Here is a 21,731-nt window from a genome sequence, read left to right as displayed (position 1 = left end):
GGAACTCCGAGGGACTTGAGTCGGCGGAGGAGGTGGAGACGGAACCTGGAGGATTTGACTACTTCACTGACGTGTGGTTTCCAATTTAGTTTGTTGTCTATGGTGACGCCGAGGAGCTTCGTGGAATCTACAACCTGGAGTGTGTTCGGACCTAAAGTAATGGAAGGAGGCAGGACAATGTCGGAGGAGAGGTTGATGTGCATAACCATGGTCTTGGTATGGTTTATGGTGACATGGTTGTTGGTGGCCCAGTTTTGGAGACTGTTCAATAAATCCTGAAGGGCGGTATAGTCGGGAGCAGAATTGTTGACGCTGATCCCAATGGTGGAGTTGAATCGGCTGCTTGTCCAATTAACCAGTCCGTTCACACATATTTATATTTGGGTTTTAAGTAACGAAACCCAAACAGTAGTTCCTTTGTTTTATTATAAAAGGTTGTATATATAATTCCTGAGTGTATATCAACCGTAAGTCTCACTGTCTAGGAGTGAATGAGAAGGGGACGGCGTTTATGTATAATAAACGTTAGGTCACGTCCTTACGATATGAGTTGAGGTGAGCTACTGAAGCTTAAGGGTATCGCAGTGCGTGCTTACAGAAATGCTGAGCTATGGGTCTCGCCGTCTTGGGTGAGTTGCCCGCTCACGTGTCCGTCTCATGTCTTACTCATAGACAGTGGAAAGTTACAGGGTGGTGAATCTGAATACAATATCAGATGTATTGACCCATTTATATAATATGTTCTGTTGATGAGACAGGGGCTTATTACAGAGTTGTCGACATATTTCCAGCGAGCAGGGGTTTCTTTTAGGGCATCATTGATGAGCATAAGGAAGCAGAGTGGTCCCATCTTGGTGCCTTGGGTGACGCCACAGGTGAGTGACTGAAAGGTGGAGACAGCCCCTCGGAAGCGTACAGCTTGGCGTCGGTCACTCAGGAAGTCTGTAAGCCATGGTATAAGACTTCTCCGAAGCCCGAGGTTAGTAGCTTTGTTGATGATTATATTGTGGTCGACTAGGTCGAATGCTTTAGTGAAATCAATGAAGGCGAGAGTTACAGACGTTTTTCGTTAATTGAGATGGCGGTATATGTAATCGAGAAAGCTGACAAGACAGTGAGTGGTGGAGGAAGTTTTCATATTGCCAAATTGCTGAGGGTCTACGACTCCTGCAATATCAGCATAAGCCCAGTCGAACACAAAACTTTCACAGATTAGGCTGGGTATTGGGGTGATTGCAATAGGTCGTAGCTGATTTAAGGATTGTGGGCTGGTTGACTTGGGCACTGGTGATACATAAGAGGTCTTCCAGTCAGCTGGGCATCTGGCTTGAGTGAGAGAAGCATTGATGATGGAGCATAGGGGTTTAGCAAGCTCCGGGGAGAACTCCTTGAAGAGTTTCATTGGTAAGTCAATGGGGGTGGAAGAGCGTTTTAATTTTAGTTTGTCCAGGCGTTTTGCTACTTCAAATTCTTCTACTAGGTCAGTGGGAAGGGGGGCTGGTAGGTAAGCAGGGAGAGTGGTTGTGTCAAGCCGGGGGAGCATCTGGCATATAGTAGCGAAATGGTTATTTGATTTCTCAGCTGCGTCAACATCAGTGAGATGACTAAGGAAGGGGAGGGGGTGTGTCTTATTGTTTAGTCCACAGAGTTCTTTAACCTTACCATACCATTGACTGATGTTGGTCTGCTTTAGGTGTTGTAATTTGGTTGGGTAGTGGGACTTCTTTGCAGTGCGTATTTCGCGGATCAATCTCATGGCGTGAATGGCGGCCTCCCCGCCAACCTGGTGGCCAGCACACACTACTACTACTACTTTTTTTATTTATTTTTAACGTGGCCTCCAGCCTCCCGCAATAGTCACACCTTCGCCACCATTTAATTACCTTAATATTAAATATCCTAATACATATGTAGCTATCCTATCTGTGTTAAATTAGTTGAGCTGCAGATCTATGCGGCATTCAGTGACAGTAGCCTCATAGTTGATATCTGCAGCAGTAGCCTCATAGTCGATATCTGTCGGAATTGGGACAGAAGCTCTCGTTCCCCTGACGCAGAGCAAAGCCGACCGAAGGAGAGAGAAAGACAGTCGACATCTCATCCAGGCTGTAACAAAACTTCTGGGCTGCTGCTTCTGTTCGGAGATCACCTCCGCGTGTCTGGCGTAGAAACATCTTGCACTTGGTCCCATCACACCAGAGGTTGTGAACACTAGAGGAGTGAAGCTGCCTTGATCAACGTTTTGGATTCTCTCCCCATATGCCCTTTTCTTTTCGTTCTCGTTCCTCCTATGTGCAGCATCGAGAGCTAGGTTACGGTGACATGCGGCCATGGGATCAAAAATCCTGATGTCGAAGAAAGCTCGCTGTCCCAGCGTCCAGAATCCTCGAGCACTGACGTCAACACGGGCTTCGTTAGATGCGTTTGAAGTCCTGTGTTGGAAGATCTCTCCATCCAATGGAAGGAAGGTCTGTTCTACCATGACATCCCGGCAGATTTCCTTCAACATATTTGCTGTAAGGTCCCTTACTTCGTCATGCCTCATGCATATGAAGCCCCCTTTCTTGCACACCATAGCTTGATCGCTGTCATAGAAAGAGCCACACACGCATTGGGAGGGCAAACCTTCTACTGGCCGACCGTACCTTAGAGCAATGGCATCTGTAAATTCTTGTTTGTTAAGACTGACACCATTTGCCCTTATCGGTAACGTAGTTAACCAGTTCGAGGCGCCCACCTCCTGCGCTATAGCTACTTTTTTTTTTTCAAATTTTATGGAACCTGCAGCAACAGTTGCTGCAACTTATTATTTTGGCAGTGCTGTCGATCTGTCGTAATGGACCTATGAATCTCGTTTACTTCACTGGTATCGACCTCCCCTGTTGCGTTCTGGGCTATTATGTGGTCTGTGAGGGCTGCCGTGAGCTTAAGTGGATTTTTATGTTCGGTGGCTGCAATCTCCTCTGAATTGATAAGTCCCATCCCTCCCAGTCTTGATGGAAGTGCAAGAAGTGCTCTTTCTGCTTGGGTTAAGTGAGTGTGTTTCACTAATTTGGGAATGAACTTGACACTGATAGCTTCTTCCAGAGGGTGGAGGAGGGGTCCGATAATCAGGGATAGTACGCATCAGGTAGTTCCAACGATGCTTGACTCCATGGGTGAATGTAGCAAAAGCCGCATGTGGCTCTGTGTTAGCAATCTCAGACAGAGCTTGGATTTCATTAACCCACTCATTTACCTTTTACGCTACGTACTCGGTCTTGAAGTCCGTAGTGTCTATTACTGCGCGTAGATGTCTTTGGCCGTCCTTAGTTATTTTCACCTCACTTCCGCCAAAAATCTCAATTGCCCGTTCATAATGTTCTGGCTTCACGATGAGGAAGGACTTGCTGGCGTTTGGGTGGTACCCTATTTGTGGACGTCGCGATGACACCAAGTCCCACCACTTTTTGAGGCCCCCCACTTTTCCTGCTCCTGTATGGTCGTCAGCATATGCCACTTGTTTGACCCCAGTTTTTTCAAATTTTATTTCTTGTTGGCACACTGATAGGCCTGTTGCATACATTGCCATTGCAACAAGGTCCCCTTGTGTTGTTCCCTCGATTGACTGTAAGATGGTATCACCTCTTAGGGCCTTGTTGTTTACTATATAAAGGTCTGATGGATTCCTATAGGAGTTTTCAACATACATTGCAAAGCTTGGACACTTGATCTTGATGTTGTGCAGTGCGGCCTTGCGGTTAAGTAAGTTGAATGCGTTTGAAGCGTCGACCAGGAGAACGGCCTCACAATCGCATTGCTCAAATATCGTTCTCATGGCGTGAATGGCCGGCACAAACTTGCAGGTTCCCTGCTGCTGCCCTGACATCGTCCTTTACCACCTCCTTTATGCATTTTCCGATGATTCGCCTCAGCACCTCCCCCACTCCTATTGGCCTACATCCTGGATTCTTATCCAGGGGAATGAGGTGGCAGGCCGTCAGAGCATGAAGGTGATGGCAGCATGAGGATGCCAGCTTTCTTGCAAGGACGGCAATGGCCGTGCAGAGATCACCTGCTGCGGGGCCAAACTTGTTATTGCTGAGGATGACTCTCCATCTGTTTGCATCCAGACCTGAAGGGCCGGCACCTCCCTGAGTCTTCAGTGCCTTTTTCCACACCATCCCTCCTGTTATTTTCTCGAACAGGACAGCATTTGGTGGGATATAGGCACCCTGAAACCTGATGCCTTCATCATCACATGCTGAGGGATGTTTTTCTTTCAGTTGTTTTAATGTCTCTCTGTTTATTGGCAGGACCCCACCGGTGGATTCCTCTGTGATAGATCTTACCGCCAAAGACACTTTTCCCATATGCATTTGTTTCCAAACTTCCTTGCAGCATCATCGGTGTTTTGCTTTCCGTCTCCTGCAGATTTTAGTCTCTTCTGCAGTGTTCTTGCTTCACATAGGAGATCATCAAGGGCCCCCTTCTGCCACAGTGTCAGTCTTCTCTTCATTGCTGCCGCATTTTCTTTGTGGTTAGTCTTTGTGTGTGTCCTCTGACAGAATTGATGTGGTATTATTGCCAGTATATGAAGAGCTAACGGGGCAAGGAGTCAGTCTTGAGTGTACTCAGTTATGAGACTAATCATCTCCCGAATCATTTCTTTGGTGGCCGCACACTTGGGTGGTTCAAACAGGTTTGTTGGCGACCACCTGAAAATTTCTGAGTAAGTTTTTTTAACCCACATGTCTGCATTTTCCATCGACATGCCATTCCACTGTGGTGGCTGTCTCTCATTCACCTCGTGGACATAAGCTACTATTGGAGCAGCGTTTACTGGTACTACATTTTCAGGTTGAGTAGATTCACTGTTATCGTTCCCGCTCCCACACAGCGAGTATGTCCCTACCAATAACCCTTTAGATCAGGGAGGACGTTCCATGACACCCACGCCACTCCACGCCACTACTACTACTACTACTACTACTACTACTTTGGTGTCACTCAGAATCGAGTATGCCGATCATCCAGCTATGGTACAATGATATGGATTATTAAGGATGTCAAGTACGTTGGTGAGTTTTGAGGTGACTAAAGAGGCCGAAATGGGACCGGCAGGGTCGTTCACAGATGTTATACATGTGGGGGCTACATCTAGTGCAGGAGGGGTGGCGGCAGCGTCTTTCCGGCGTTGGCGCTTGTCTGCCTCGGTATGCATTCGGGCTAACATGAAAGTATTAACACCTTCTTGTGTGGTGCTCCTCCAAACGTTACGTTGTGGAGTAATCGTTTCCCAGGTGAGGGGGTCGATTTGGCACTTTTTCAGGTTTGTCTTAAGAATATCTTGATACCTTTTAAGTTGCCTACCAGCGTTACGTTTACTATTAGTTAGGTGACTATAAAGTCGCTGCTTTGGGAGTCTACTGTCGTCCATGCAGGTAACTTGGCCAGTCCAGCGTGGTTGTTCATGGATAATGGTAGCCTTGATGCTCCTACAGTTGGTATCAGCGAAAATATTGGCATTTGTTCTCTTGTCTTCCCAGCGAACTCGGAGAATGGAACATAGAGTACTGGTAGTTCTGCTATAACGCGATACAGTGGGGTATGCTATAACAAATCTAATTGGTTCTAGAACCTTGTTCGTTATAGCATTCGTTCGTTATAGGATTAATCCGTTCCAGGCCCCCAAATACAACCACTTAACACTGAAAAATATAATATAAAATTGTAAATATTGTAAAAAAGTGCATAAATATGCATCTAAACCCCTGAAATAAAGAATATCATTAATATTTGTAATAAAAAAATAAATTAGAAAAAAAAAAAAAAATTAAATAATGTTCGTTGTAGGAGTTTCGTTCGTTATAGCATTCTCAATTTTATAGGTAAAACCGTTCGTTATAGGAATATTCGTAGTAGGATCCGTTCGTTATAGCATACCCCACTGTAGTTGTGTTCTTGTAAAACATCGTGTTATAGAAATTCGTGTAATAGAAATAACAGGGCTTATGGAGAAAATAGGGTTAGGTGCAGATTACTCCAAATCGAAAAAAAATTTCGTAGTTAGCCTAACACAAAGGATAGCACAGTCTAAATAAATGTTACATTCATATCTAATAATGAAATCATACAATAAATGTTACACTTTACCTTGAAAAAATATGAATATAACTTGATGGGGGATAAGGGTGATGTTGAGGCTGAGGAGTCATGAAACATCAAGCTTTTCTTCAAGTGTTATAGCCTTTCTTTTATGATCACCACTGGAAATGCGATCACCAGAGTGCTTCCCAGAGATATTCTTCTTTTCCATAGTCACAAAATTGGAGAAACAGTAATCAGAATTCACTGAGGACACTTAAAAACTTCACACGTGTTTCAAACAAAGTGTGGAGTAAACAGAGCGCGCGGGTCTAAAACGCTATGTATTTTGTTTTTCTCTTATTTAAAATTTTACATTTTACATATACTGTACAGGTATACTGTATACTTAAATATTACATAAATTATTTCTGTAATTCTTCACAAACAAAACACATAAATCAATTGAACATGTGATGTCGAACGTGAACTGTAAACACTGCATAACCCCGCGCCAAGCCACAATGTACAGTACACTTTAAACGCTACTTATTTTGTTTTTCTCTCTTATTTAAAATTTTACAACTTACATATACTGTACAGGTATTTCTTCACAAACAAAACACATAAATCAATTGAACAAGTGATGTCGAACGTGAACTGTAAACATTGATCCAAGCCACAACATTGTACAGTACACTTTAACACTTTAAACACTACGTATTTAGTTTTTCTCTTTTATTTAAATTTTTACAATATATATATATATATATATATATATATATATATATATATATATATATATAATATATATATATATATATATATATATATATATATATATATATATATATATATATATATATATATATATATACATATATATATATATATATATATATATATATATATATATATATATATATATATATATATATATATATATATATATATATATATATATATATATATATATATATATATAGGGTCCCAGCGTTCAAGTGAACAACAGAACATAGGATTAATTCAATGACCCGACCCCCAAACTCCACTTTTTGACGACAAATAACTATGTTGTAGTAAAAATAACATCTTAATTTTATGATGGTGCATGCACACAATTAATACTTAAGAGAAATACAGTCGCCAAGTTAATGTCCATTCAAATAATGGACTCAACTCCCTCCCCCTCTCACACTACAGTACACAGCCAGCTAACAGATGGTCGGTCGGTCCCTCCTTCCCCCCCCCACCCCCCACCAACCGTCCCAAGGAGATGTGTGGGATAACCTCAAACTAAAGTTAGGAAAATATAATTGACATTGCTGGATTCCTTGTAAGACCAGGAATATTTTGAATATAAATGTCATATATTTTGGACAAAAGATAACATAGTTACCTAGAGAAAATTTTTTATCTAAAAATTGTAAGTTTAAAGCAAAATATATGATGTTTATATTCAAAATGATCACCAAATTATAAGAATTCCAGCAATGTAAATTATATTCTGGCCGGGTAATTTGTATGAATTTTATGAGCTAAAACAAATATCTTCAATTAATAAAAAAAAAATAATCTTCACGACACTATCTGTCAATCAAAGTACCCCACCTTGCCTCCCCCCCTCTTCCAACCGCGCGGTCAGTCCCAACCCTCCCCCCACCCCCCACCAATCCTCCCTTCCAGAGTTTTTAACATTTAGTATTAAATAATACCTCAGATTAAAGTTAGGATAATATAATTGACATTGCTGGATTCCTTGTAAGACCAGGAATATTTTGAATATAAATGTCATATATTTTGGACAAAAGATACCATAGTTACCTAGAGAAAAATTTTTATCTAAAAATTGTAAGTTTAAAGCAAAATATATGATGTTTATATTCAAAATGATCACCAAATTATAAGAATTCCAGCAATGTAAATTATATTCTGACCGGCTAATTTGTATGAATTTTATGAGCTAAAACAAATATCTTCAGTTAATAAAAAAAAATAATAATTCTTCACAGGGTAACAGATGGTCGGTCGGTCCCTCCCTCCCCCCCACCCCCCCACCAACCGTCCCAAGGAGATGTGTGGGATAACCACTAAATTTTAATAAATAATACCTCAAACTAAAGTTAGGATAATATAATTGAAATTGCTGGATTCCTTGTAAGACCAGGAATATTTTGAATATAAATGTCATATATTTTGCACAAAAGATACCATAGTTACCTGGAGAAAAATTTTTATCTAAAAATTGTAAGTTTAAAGCAAAATATATGATGTTTATATTCAAAATGATCACCAAATTATAAGAATTCCAGCAATGTAAATTATATTCACCAACCTGTAATTTGTATGAATTTTTATGAGCTAAAACGAAGGCAATTGAGGGTAAAATGAATTGAGAATAAAATCTAAAAATAAGCGTCTCGGACTACTCACGGCGTATATGTGGAAAAAATCGGCGTTGAAATTGATTCAGCTTTGGCGGGCACATGCCGCTAAGCGTTAAGTGTGACATAGTTAAGTGGGGAATAAACTGTATATATATATATATATATATATATATATATATATATATATATATATATATATATATATATATATATATATATATATATATATATATATATATATATATATATATATATATATATATATATATATATATATATATATATATATATATATATATATACACACAGTAGTTCTGCTATAACGCGATAATTGTGTTCTTGTAAAATATCGTGTTATAGAAAATCGCGTAATAGAAATAACGGCTTATGGAGAAAATAGGGTTAGGTGCAGATTACTCGAAATCGAAAAAATTTAGTAGTTAGCCTAACACAAAGGATAGCACAGTCTAAATAAATGTTACATTCATATCTAATAATGAAATCATACAGTAAATGTAACACTTTACTTGATGGGGGAGAAGGGTGATTTTGAGGTTGATAAAATCGAGCTTCTCTTCTAGTGTTATATCCTTTCTTTTACGATCATCACCAGGAATTTTATCACCGGAATGCTTCTTGTTGATATTCTTCTTTACTATATTCACAAAATTGGAGAAATAGTAAGCAAAAATCGCGTTATAGCAAACAAGCGTTCGCGTTATACAAATATCGTTCCTAATTCATAAATCGCGTTAGAGCAAATTCGCGTTATCAAAACACGCGTTATAGCAGAAATCACTGTATATATATATATATATATATATATATATATATATATATATATATATATATATATATATATATATATATATATATATATATATATATATATATATATATATATATATATACCTGTATAAGTAAATTGTAATTTACATATTATTCATATTATGCTAGAGCGCCCACAAAACATAAGAAACGTTTGAGTCCCCCAGTAGAGATGTCCGTTCTCTATCCACTCCAGGATGTCCTAGTCCTCCGTTTTCTTTTTGTGTACTCGCTCAGGGACTCAAGTATTTCTGTATATAACACAGGATGATAAGGGAATTTGAAATTATGAGTGAATGAATTTATTATACAGTGATCAATTAACATAGTATTGATGTGTTTAAGTAGTAGTATTCACTCACTCTAAACCACGAATTCCATTCATACAGAGAGAGAGAGAGAGAGAGAGAGAGATGCCAAGCGCTCTGTTTACATCACACACACATAAATATTTCATAAATTATTTCTGCAATTCTTCACAAACAAAACACATAAATCAATTGAATATGTGATGTCGAACGTGAACTGTAAACACTGTGTGTGATGTAAAGAGAGCGCGGGTCTAAAACGCTACGTACAGTATTTTGTTTTTCTCTCTTAGTTAAAATTTTACATTTTACATATACTGTACAGGTATACTGTATACATAAATATTACATAAATTATTTCTGCAATTCTTCACAAACAAAACACATAAATCAATTGAATATGTGATGTCGAACGTGAACTGTAAACACTGCATAACCCCGCGCCAAGCCACAGCACTGTACAGTACACTTTAAGCGCTACGTATTTAGTTTTTCTTTTATTTAAATTTTTACAATTTACATACAGTCAACCCTCACTTTACGCGGTTAATGTAACCCACAGGGTACCGCGGAAAGTGAGAAACGCGTAAAGTGAATAACATAACATATGGGATTAAATGAAATAGAGACCAGCTAACCCCCAAACTCCACTTTTTCCAACACAATACCTATGTTCTAGTAAAAATAACATCTTAATTTTATGATGGTACATGCACACAATTAATACTTAAGAGAAATAGAGAAATACAGTCGCCAAGTTAATGTCCATTCAAATAATGGACTCAACTCCCTCCCCCTCTTCTCACACTACACTCGCTGGCTCTTCCTTCTCTGAGAAATTTTGGGGGAAAACCAGGTATAGTAATAAATAATACCTCAAACTAAAGTTAGGATAATATAATTGACATTGCTGGATTCCTTGTAAGACCAGGAATATTTTGAATACAAATGTCATATATTTTGCACAAAAGATAACATATTTACTCAGAGTAAACATTATATCTAAAATTTGTATGTCTAATGCAAAATCTATGATGTTTATATTCAAAATGATCATCAAATTGTAAGAATTCCAGCAATGTAAATTATATTCTGGCCGGGTAATTTGTATGAATTTTATGAGCTAAAACAAATATCTTCAGTTAATAAAAAAAAAATATTCTTCACGACACTATCTGTCAATCAAAGTACCCCACCTTGCCTCCCCCCCTCTTCCAACCGCGATGGTCAGTCCCCACCCCCCACCAATCCTCCCTTCAAGAGAAAGGTTGGGTGAAAAAACTAGATTTTAACATTTAGTATTAAATAATACCTCAGATTAAAGTTAGGATAATATAATTGACATTGCTGGATTCCTTGTAAAACCAGGAATATTTTGAATATAAATGTCATATATTTTGCACAAAAGATAACATATTTACTCAGAGTAAACATTATATCTAAAATTTGTATGTCTAATGCAAAATATATGATGTTTATATTCAAAATGATCATCAAATTGTAAGAATTCCAGCAATGTAAATTATATTCTGGCCGGGTAATTTGTATGAATTTTATGAGCTAAAACAAATATCTTCAGTTAATAAAAAAAAAAAAATATTCTTCACACCATGGTGCCAGGTGGTCGGTCGCCGGTCCCTCCCTCCCTCCCACCCCCCACCAACCTCCCTACCAGATGAATGTGTGGGAATACCAGACTGTTTACCTTTTTAGTAATAAATAATAAATCAGACTAAAGTTAGGATAATATAATTGACATTGCTGGATTCCTTGTAAGACCAGGAATATTTTGAATATAAATGTCATATATTTTGCACAAAAGATAACATATTTACTCAGAGTAAACATTATATCTAAAATTTGTATGTCTAATGCAAATTCTATGATGTTTATATTCAAAATGGTCATCAAATTGTAAGAATTCCAGCAATGTAAATTATATTCTGGCCGGATAATTTGTATGAATTTTATGAGCTAAATAAAAAAATTATACTTCACCCATGTAAAGGGGTACACCCACCGCGGAATGTCAGCATCCTGGGTTCTGGCAGGGCACCGTGTAAACGTGGAAATGCGGAATGTGGGACCACGTAAAGTGAGGGTTGACTGTATATATATAAGTAAATTGTAATTTACATATTATTCATATTATGCTACAGCGCCCACAAAACATGAGAAACGTTTGAGTCCCCCAGTAGAGATGTCGGTTCTCTATCCACTTCAGGATGTCTTAGTCCTCCGTTTTCTTTTGTGTACTCGCTCAGGGACTCAAGTATTTCTGTATATAACACAGGATGACAAGGGAATTTGAATTTATTTGTTTATTTATTTATTTATAATATACTGTAATATATTAAATATACTGCAAGTATTTTCTTTAATTTATATACTTTTTTCTCGAAAAAGGGAGGCTACCATTATACCCAGTAATGTACATTTATGGTGATCGTTAAGGACCAAACTCCGAATCCATTCTTTGCCAAAAAATTTATTTCAAATGAATTATTTATAGGAGATAAGTATTATGATCAGTAAATATACAGATATGCATTACTGACCACCTCCGAACACAAGGACGGCTAAAAATAGCCACAGGCTGTCACAATCAAGGTCACTTTCCCTTTCTTGTCACTGTAAGACCTTGTGAGTGGTTTCCTGTATACATAAATATTACATAAATTATTTCTGCAATTCTTCACAAACAAAACACATAAATCAATTGAATATGTGATGTCGAACGTGAACTGTAAACACTGTGTGTGATGTAAAGAGAGCGTGGGTGTAAAACGCTATGTAATTTGATTTTCTCTTTTATTTAAAATTCTACAATTTACTTTTAATATATAGGTATACTGTATACATAAATATTACATACATTATTTCTGCAATTGTTCACAAACAAAACACATAACTCAATTGAACATGTGATGACGAACGTGAACTGAAGCCATAACAACCGTTCGAGTGGAATCGCGTTAGAGCAAACGAGTTCGCGTTTTACAAATATCGTTCCTCAATTCATAAATCGCGTTGTCAAAACACGCGTTATAGCAGAACTCATTGTACGTTGGTGAAAGTTTTCAAGTGCCTTGAGGTGCCTCCTGTATGTGACCCATATCTTGCTGCCATATAGCAGGGTGGGGAGGACCACTGCTTGATTTATGTGCAACTTTGTTGATAATTTCAGTTCCTTACAGCTGAAGACATGGGTATGGAGTCTGCCAAAGACTTGAGATGCACATCTGATCTAATATTGAATCTCTTCTTCGATGTCTGCAGTGGTCGACAGTTGGGAGCTGCGATACCAAAAGTGGGTAACATTAGAGAAGGTGGTACCATTAAGCTGGATGGCTGGTGGAGGTGTGGCTGAATGAGGGGCAGGCTGAAAGAGAATCTTGAGTCTTACGTACATTCACCTCAAGACCGAAGTGTGCATATGCATCTGTGTAGGTTTTCAGGATCTTCTGTAGGTTTCGTTCAGTGTGAGGAACAGGGTGAGGTCGTCTGCTTAGTGAAGTTCATTAATGGAAGCTGCCGACACCTTTGTTGAAAAGACCCTTCATCCGGCACTCAATGTCCACCCCGCAGGCTAAATTGGCACTGGCACGAGTAAGGAAGGCAGCCACGAAAATGGAAAAGAGAGTTGTTTTACCCCCATTTGGATGGGGAATAACTCGGACTGGGTACCATTGTTCAGGACACTGCCGTTCGTGACATCTTGGAGTTCCCTCATAATGGCTATGAATTTTGGTGGGCAGCCATAACGGCTCAGAGGGCTTATCGGTTGACTGAGTCAAAGTCCATGGATAGGTCGATGAAGGGAAGGTACAGGTCACGATACTGTTCTTTGCACTTCTCCTGTATCTGGCGGGCAGCAAAGATCAAAGATCATGTCAGTGGTGCCACATGATGGTTTAAAACTACATTGAGATTCTGGGAGGAAGTTTTTCCCCTCAGGAAGAAGTCTGCTTAGGAGGACTCAGGCGGTAATCTTGCCAGCTATGGACAGCAACGAAATCCCGCAGTAGTTGCCACAATCTGACTGGTCTCCCTTGTTCTTATAAATGTTGACAATGGAGGCATCTTTAAGAGCTTGGGGGATTTCCTTCTTCTCCCATATATTCTCCAGAAGGGAGTGGAGACGGCTGGTAAGCAGAGATCCTCCTGCTTTATACACCTCGGCTGGGATTCCATCAGGCCCTGAGGCTTTGTTATGTTTCATCTGTTTGGTGGCAGTAGCTACCTCATCCAGGAATGAGTTACCGTTGGATGAGCGAAGGGGGACTGCGCCATGAGTGGTTGGCCCATAAAACGTTTTAATGGAATTGAAAAATTTGTGCATCTTGTGTTCATCTGCAAGGTTTTGTGTTTCACATGCTTTATTTTTAAACCAGTCGTTCTTTAGATTGTGAAGTTCACGCTGGGCCGCCGCTTTCTTCTTGCGGAAGGTATCAGCTTTGGTCCGAGACTAAGGGTTTTCTGCCAATCAGTTAAAGCAGCATGTTTATCATCGACGAGTACATTGATTTTCGGGTCATTTTCATCAAACCAGTCCTGGTGTATTCTTTTGATCTGGCCGAGGGTCTCTGCAGGTTTTTGTCATGACAGTGTCGAGAATATCTCATTCGGCACTTGGATTTGGGTTGTTTGTTGTTGGTTGTTTATCAGCCCATGTTCGAGCTTGTCTCTAACGAGCCGATGATCAATGTCACAGTGGTCTGAGCCTCGCATGGCACGGGTGATGACATCTCGGTGATCTCTTTCACTGACAATGATGTAGTCAATGAGATGCTAGTGTTCGGATCATGGGTGTTGCCACAAACCCTTGAACTTCTTGGCCAGCCTAAACAAGGTATTGGTGATAGTGAGGTTGTGTGCAGCACACTTGCTGAGGTGGAATAGGCCATTGGGAGTACACTTGCCTAGTCCATTTGTCCCTTTGGTTCCCTGACTCCGGTATCAACATTTCTTACTTTTTTTTTATAAAAGAATGGAATTCCCATCACTATATCATTTAGAAATATTTCGTTTAAGGATATCTTATTGGAAACATTTCGTAGAGAATTAATTAAGGATCATTATGGTATCAAATTCATCTCCCTATCACAATTAACCACGCTTGAGTGAGGAAGGGGGGGGGCACTGACCACGCGACCCTACTCTTAAAAAGGTTCGCTTCTGTCAACACACAAAAACACCACCCACACAAACACCACCCACACATCACACACATACACCCCTGCATCACACACAAACACACCTTCCAACAACCACCCACACACACCCTCCAACAACTGCAAATACACCCCAACACACAAACACATTCCAACACCTTTCACACATCCCCAGCAAGGGAATTAAGACAGCAAGCATAAGGAGTGAAGGTCTTATTGTATGACACATCTGCATATGTGTGACTGCATGGTAGGGAGTTAAATATCAGCTGTTGAGGAGCACTTGGCAACACTCATTTCCACTCCATCTCTCTAATCACCCACACCTTTCTGCTTTCTCACTCCATATTTTAAAATGTTATGTAATGTAATGTTGAATGGATACAACTTTGCTCATTTACACCTATATCTGTACTTACCACAATCTCTCTAAAAATACTTTAGGTTTCTTGTTTATTGAAGACGTCTTCAGGTCATGAGACCCACTAATCCTCCACCCAAGAAAGGGTGACCTGACATTCCATCACGTCAGTAATATGTGACCACTAATCCCCCACCCTACCTCCACCTGACATTGCATCAGATCAGGTACACAAGACCCACTAATCCCCCACAGCTCCATGGGAGTGGAAAATAAGTCTTTGTTGAAACACACAGCATCTCCTATAGATTTCCTATAGACAAACTATTCTGGATTATTATAGTAAAGAAATGAAGTTTCTAACTTAATTAGAACTGTATTTATGGATTCCAGTAATTTAGACTCGAGGAAAACATCTCCAGCACCCAGAAATGTTCTGGGGAATTGGGCATGTGAGCGTCTAGTTTAGACGCTCGGAAACTTTTCCCAGTACCGTATATCTCGGCCTATAAGACGGAATTTGAACCTTAAAAAATCAGCCCAAAATTAGGAGTTGTCTTAAATACCAGGTATAAAATTCTTACCTCTCACATATTGTGGTTTAGCGTGTCAAGAGTGGTGATGGAGAACATCGTAAAACACTCACACGGTCCTTCCACTAATTATTTAATACTGAAATTTACGTTTGGGAAGCTGGATTAAAAATATGATTACCAGTATTTTAAAATAATAAAAATGTATTATAAACCAGTCATTTGCCAGTGACGAGACAAAAAAGGGAAAGTTTTTTTTTACATCCAGCGCTCGCTGTTACTACTCACTTTTAGGGGTCATTTTCCCGCATGCCTTTGTGTCCGAGTTGGCCAATAATGCATTTCTTTACTGATCATAATACTTATTTCCCATAAATAATTCATTTAGACTTTATTTTATTTGCATTACTCTTCATAAGAAGTCTCAGCGACACACCCACGCAGACTGTCGTCAGGCTTTACCTTGGGAGACGACGTACGTTTTAGAAATAATTATCGGAATAATAATTCCTCAAATAAATATATTTATAACACAATCGTAGTATTATTATCTTTTTTTTTAATGGGGATTAGCCCACCCGGGCACAAGTCACTGACCCACATCGGGGTCTGGGGGGCAAAAATGTAATAATAATAATAATAATACTGTAATAATAATAATTCATAGTAAATAAAATTTATAATAAAAAATTCAAAATTTAAAATAAAATTGTAATAATAAAGAACCATAAATAAATACAAAAATGAAAAAAACATCAAAAGTGAGAAACAATATACTGTACCGTATGTATGTTGTGTTGTCAAAGTAAGAGAAACAATTGAAACTGCAATTGTGTGTAAATGAGGCAGAATGTCAGATCAGCAAAATGGGACTTGGTCACAATTTTCGTGATGCCATATGGAAGCAGGGTCTACCATAAGACAATACATTATGCTTTCAATATCTTCCCAGGCAGTAGTATCTCCCTGTTTGGTAGCTGCCTACTACCTACACATCTTTTAGTAATATTACTTTGATACAACATGATAAATTAGACAAACAATGAAAATAAACAAACAAAATTTAATTACCAAGACGCTCCCTATTGGCCGCTGTAAGAGGGGGAGATAGGGCTATTTTTAGCCCGTCTTTGTGTCCGAAGTGGCTAGTAATACATACCGGTATATTTACTGATCATAATACTTATCTCCTATAAATAAATAATTAATTTAAAATTTATTTTTTTACAAAGAATATTCAGTAAATGACTGCAATAATTCTTGAAACTACCGACAGTGGTAGTTTTTTTCATGCTAAATTTAGGATGAGAATGAAGAAGCCGAAGTCACGTCATCTGATTCGGAGTTGATCCTTAATGATGATGCAACCATAAATGTATCAGGTAAACTTCACCTACTGGGTATAGCCTTCCTTTGTCCAATAATATTCTTTAAATAATTATTTATCCATTTAGGGTCATTGTTGTCTACTCTGCTATTACAGTATATTATAAATAAATAAAGAAACAAATAAATCAGTAAATCCATTTCAAGTAAATGGAAAAATTTTACTCGACACCGACATTAGTTCCAGTTAAATAACAGAAGCTTAAGTGACATCACTAGTGTTTACACTACACCAGCCGGGAACATTTGATGCCATTACTTGAAGTGAATTGGGCTTATTTTAAATAACCAAGGATGTGTAAACAGCACTGGTCAATGGGATGGTTGGTAAAGGACTACTGGGTCAGTAAGCTCCTAATGGTAAGTGTCACATTTGGGGTAGTCTTATACAGCGAATTGAGCTCAAAACCTACTTTTTTAAATGTAAATTTTGGGGGTCGTCTTATACACCCTGTAGGCCGAGTTATACGGGTAACTGGGTTTGAGAAAGTCGTCGTGTTACCCAGAAATCTCTCATCACCGGAAGTGCTCTGCCCCAATTGTTCTGGCTACGGGGATATCACTTATAAGTTAAGATGTTGTCAAATGACTCTCGTGCAACATACAACTTAACGTTAGGCATTTTCTCACACACGACTCCTCTCCACGTTGTCTTCCTCTTTGTTAACAATGCGGACAGCATCAGTAATCTCCTCAGCCGAAAGCATCTGGTAACCTGGATCACCCTCATTCTCCTCCAACCACGTACATTCCCCTCTTGTGTCATTCACAACATCATCTTCATTCTCCAGCAGTGCCAGTACTTCATCCAGGTGCCTCCTCTAGTACAGCCTCTTGCATGACACAATAACTCCCTGGTCCATAGGCTGAATAATGGACGTAGTGTTGGGCGCCAGAAACAGGGCACGAATTTTACCATCACTGCTGACCAGTTTGCAGCACTAGAATGAGCTAGCGCATTATTAAGCAGCAGAATTGCTTTGACGTCTTCAAAATCCAGCTTCATAACCTCTTCTCGGTATTTGCGTACTTCAGGGATGAAGTGCTTTAAAAACCAGTCATTGAAGATCTCACGATTAAACCATGCATTTTTGGAATGGTAGTAGATAACCGGCAACTGGCGCATACAATCTTTTAGCACTCGTGGGCGCATAGACTTGCCAACGACAGCTAACTTTAAGCTGTGCATACCATTAGCATTAGCACAGCATAATGCAGAAATGTACTCCTTACTCACTATGTGGCCTGGTGTGGATGCTTCATGATTAAAGGCGTGGGTGGTTTGGGGAGTGACTACCAAAATAACCCTGTCTTATCAGCATTATAAACTTGTGCCATAAGGTAAAAAGTTTAAAGAAAAAATATGCACAGGAGTCAGTGCGGGGAAAGGGAGATTTCTTAGCTGTTCTGTCTTGTGTTCCACGTGTAGTGAAAATTGCCAAATGGTAATGCAATATATTTTATTTAATTTTCTTAATTAATATTATTTTTATGAAGTAAGTATTTGCACATTTAAGTGAAAATAACACCCTATGTCAAATCCCTTCCCTGCCTGATCCACTTACTAATTATGTAACAGAATAATGGAAAATTTAACTTGAACTGCAAAAATCCACATACTGTACTGTGCTGATGAGGATTTTTTGGTGAAGAGGATAAAGTAATGTAAAGACAGGTGCATGGATCTCAATACTCACCCAAAGATTCTCCCCGACACTACCCAGGGATATTCTTCAGGTTACAGTGAACCTCAGTACTGTAGTCATGTAAAGATTGCCCCCCCCCCTTCATATACGACCTGAAGTTTAACCACCCCGATGTTATCTGGGGGTATTTTTCAGTGGACAATGGACCATGTACCACCTGGAGGTCATTGCACATTTTTTACTATGAAATGTGCAGATACTGTATCGCGTGCATAATTTACACTAAAGTGTGCAAATACCAAGAATGTTATTTGAGCTATAAGTGTGCATATCCTCATAATTTGTGTTTTTATTTGCATATTGTAATAAATACTTATATTATTACCGTACAGGTTGACAACCCTTTATCCGAAATTCCGAAAACCGAAAAGCTCTGAAAACCGAAAGTTTTTGTGGAGCTTTTTTTTTTCAGGGATTAGCCCACCCAGGCATAGATCACTGACCCACATCGGGGCCTGGGGGGCGAAAATGTAATAGTAATACTAATTATAATAATAATAATAATAATAATAATAATAATAATAATAATTATGATAATAGTACCTGTAATTATTCATAGTAAATAAATATTTTAATTAAAAAATACACCACAATAAAATAATACAGTATTACCCCGCCTAACGCGGTTTCACTTAACGCGTTTTATCATATACGCGGTGCCTCGCCAGAGCTGAACTTTCACTTAACACGGATTTTTTCCACATATACGCGGTGAGTGTCCGGCTCCAGACGCTATTTTTAGATTTGCCCCACCCCCACCCTGCCTGACTGCCTGTTTTAGCTCATAAAATTCATACAAATTACCCGGCCAGAATATAATTTACATTGCTGGAATTCTTATAATTTGGTGATCATTTTGAATATAAACATCATATATTTTGCATTAGACATACAAATTTTAGATAAAATGTTTACTCTTGAGTAAATATGTTATCTTTTGTGCAAAATATATGACATTTATATTCAAAATATTCCTGGTCTTACAAGGAATCCAGCAATGTCAATTATATTATCCTAACTTTAGTTTGAGGTATTATTTATTACAAAAAAGTTAAGTATTCTGGTTTTCCCACACATCTCCTTGGGACGGTTGGTGGGGGGTGGGGGGGAGGGAGGGACCGACCGACCATCTGTTACCCTGTGAAGAATATTTTTTTTTTTTATTAACTGAAGATATTTGTTTTAGCTCATAAAATTCATACAAATTACCCGGTCAGAATATAATTTACATTGCTGGAATTCTTATAATTTGATGATCATTTTGAATATAAACATCATATATTTTGCATTAGACATACAAATTTTAGATAAAATGTTTACTCTTGAGTAAATATGTTATCTTTTGTGCAAAATATATGACATTTATATTCAAAATATTCCTGGTCTTACAAGGAATCCAGCAATGTCAATTATATTATCCTAACTTTAATCTGAGGTATTATTTAATACAAAATGTTAAAATTTATTTTTTTCACCCACTCTTCTCTTGAAGGGAGGAGTGGTGGGGAGTGGGGGGGAGGGTTGGGACTGACCGCGCGGTTGGAAGAGGGGGGGGGCAAGGTGGGGTACTTTGATTGACAGATAGTGTCTGAAGAATATTTTTTTTTTTATTAACTGAAGATATTTGTTTTAGCTCATAAAATTCATACAAATTATCCGGCCAGAATATAATTTACATTGCTGGAATTCTTATAATTTGGTGATCATTTTGAATATAAACATCATATATTTTGCATTAGACATACAAATTTTAGATAAAATGTTTACTCTTGAGTAAATATGTTATCTTTTGTGCAAAATATATGACATTTATATTGAAAATATTCCTGGTCTTACAAGGAATCCAGCAATGTCAATTGTATTATCCTAACTTTAGTTTGAGGTATTATTTATTAAAATTTAGTGGTTTTCCCCCAAAAATTTCTCAGAGAGGGAAGAGCCAGCAGTGTAGTGTGAGAAGAGGGGGAGGGAGTTGAGGCCATTATTTGAATGGACATTACCTTGGCGACTGTATTTCTCTATTTCTCTTAAGTATTAATTGTGTGCATGTACCATCATAAAATTAAGATGTTATTTTTACTACAACATAGTTATGTCTTCAAAAAGTGGAGTTTGGGGGTCGGGCTGGCTTCTATTGGAATTAATCCCATATGTTCTGTTGTTCACTTAACGCGGATTTCACTTTACGCGGGACCCTCTGGGTTCTATTGACCGCGTTAAGTGGGGTACAACTGTAATGATAACAATAATACTGTATTAATAAAATAATAATAATAATAACAATAATAATAATAATAATAATAATAATAATAATAAAGAAATACAAGAATGAAAAAAAGATAAAAAGTAACATGACCTAGACCTATGAATTATTATTATTACCTGTATTATTATTATTATTATTATTATTATTATTATTATTATTATTATTATTATTATTATTATTATAATTATTATTATATTCTTGCCCCCCAGGCCCCAATGTGGGTTAGTGACTTGTGCCCGGATGGGCTCACACACACACGCACATGCACACGCACACGCACATGCACACGCACACGCACACACACACGCACACACACACACACACACACACACACTATTCTGAAAACCGAAAAAATCCGAAATGCCTCTGGTCCCAAGGATTTCGGATAAGGGATTGTCAACCTGTACTGGCAAAATAGCCCAAAACAGCCTGTCAGGCTATCTTGCCGTGACTGGTACTTTAGCCACTGCCTTTTTAATATTGTACAATTATTTTTATCTTGATAACACAACCAGAGGGTTGAAGACTATGAGTTTAGCAAAAATTTTCAGAATCTCCTCTAGCATCCAAACCCATGAGTGCTATTGTGCTGTTTTTTTTTTTTTTTGTATCATTCCTCTTCCATACATTATGAAAATTGGTCCTATAGGCCAAAAGGCCTGTAAGGGCACTGTGGACAGATCACATACACTGTATTAAGTGTTTGGTACTCAAGA

Source organism: Homarus americanus, unplaced genomic scaffold, assembly GCF_018991925.1.
Source record: "Homarus americanus isolate GMGI-L3 unplaced genomic scaffold, GMGI_Hamer_2.0 scaffold51859, whole genome shotgun sequence".
NCBI classification, from domain to species: domain Eukaryota; kingdom Metazoa; phylum Arthropoda; class Malacostraca; order Decapoda; family Nephropidae; genus Homarus; species Homarus americanus.
This window is presented reverse-complemented; position numbering follows the sequence as displayed.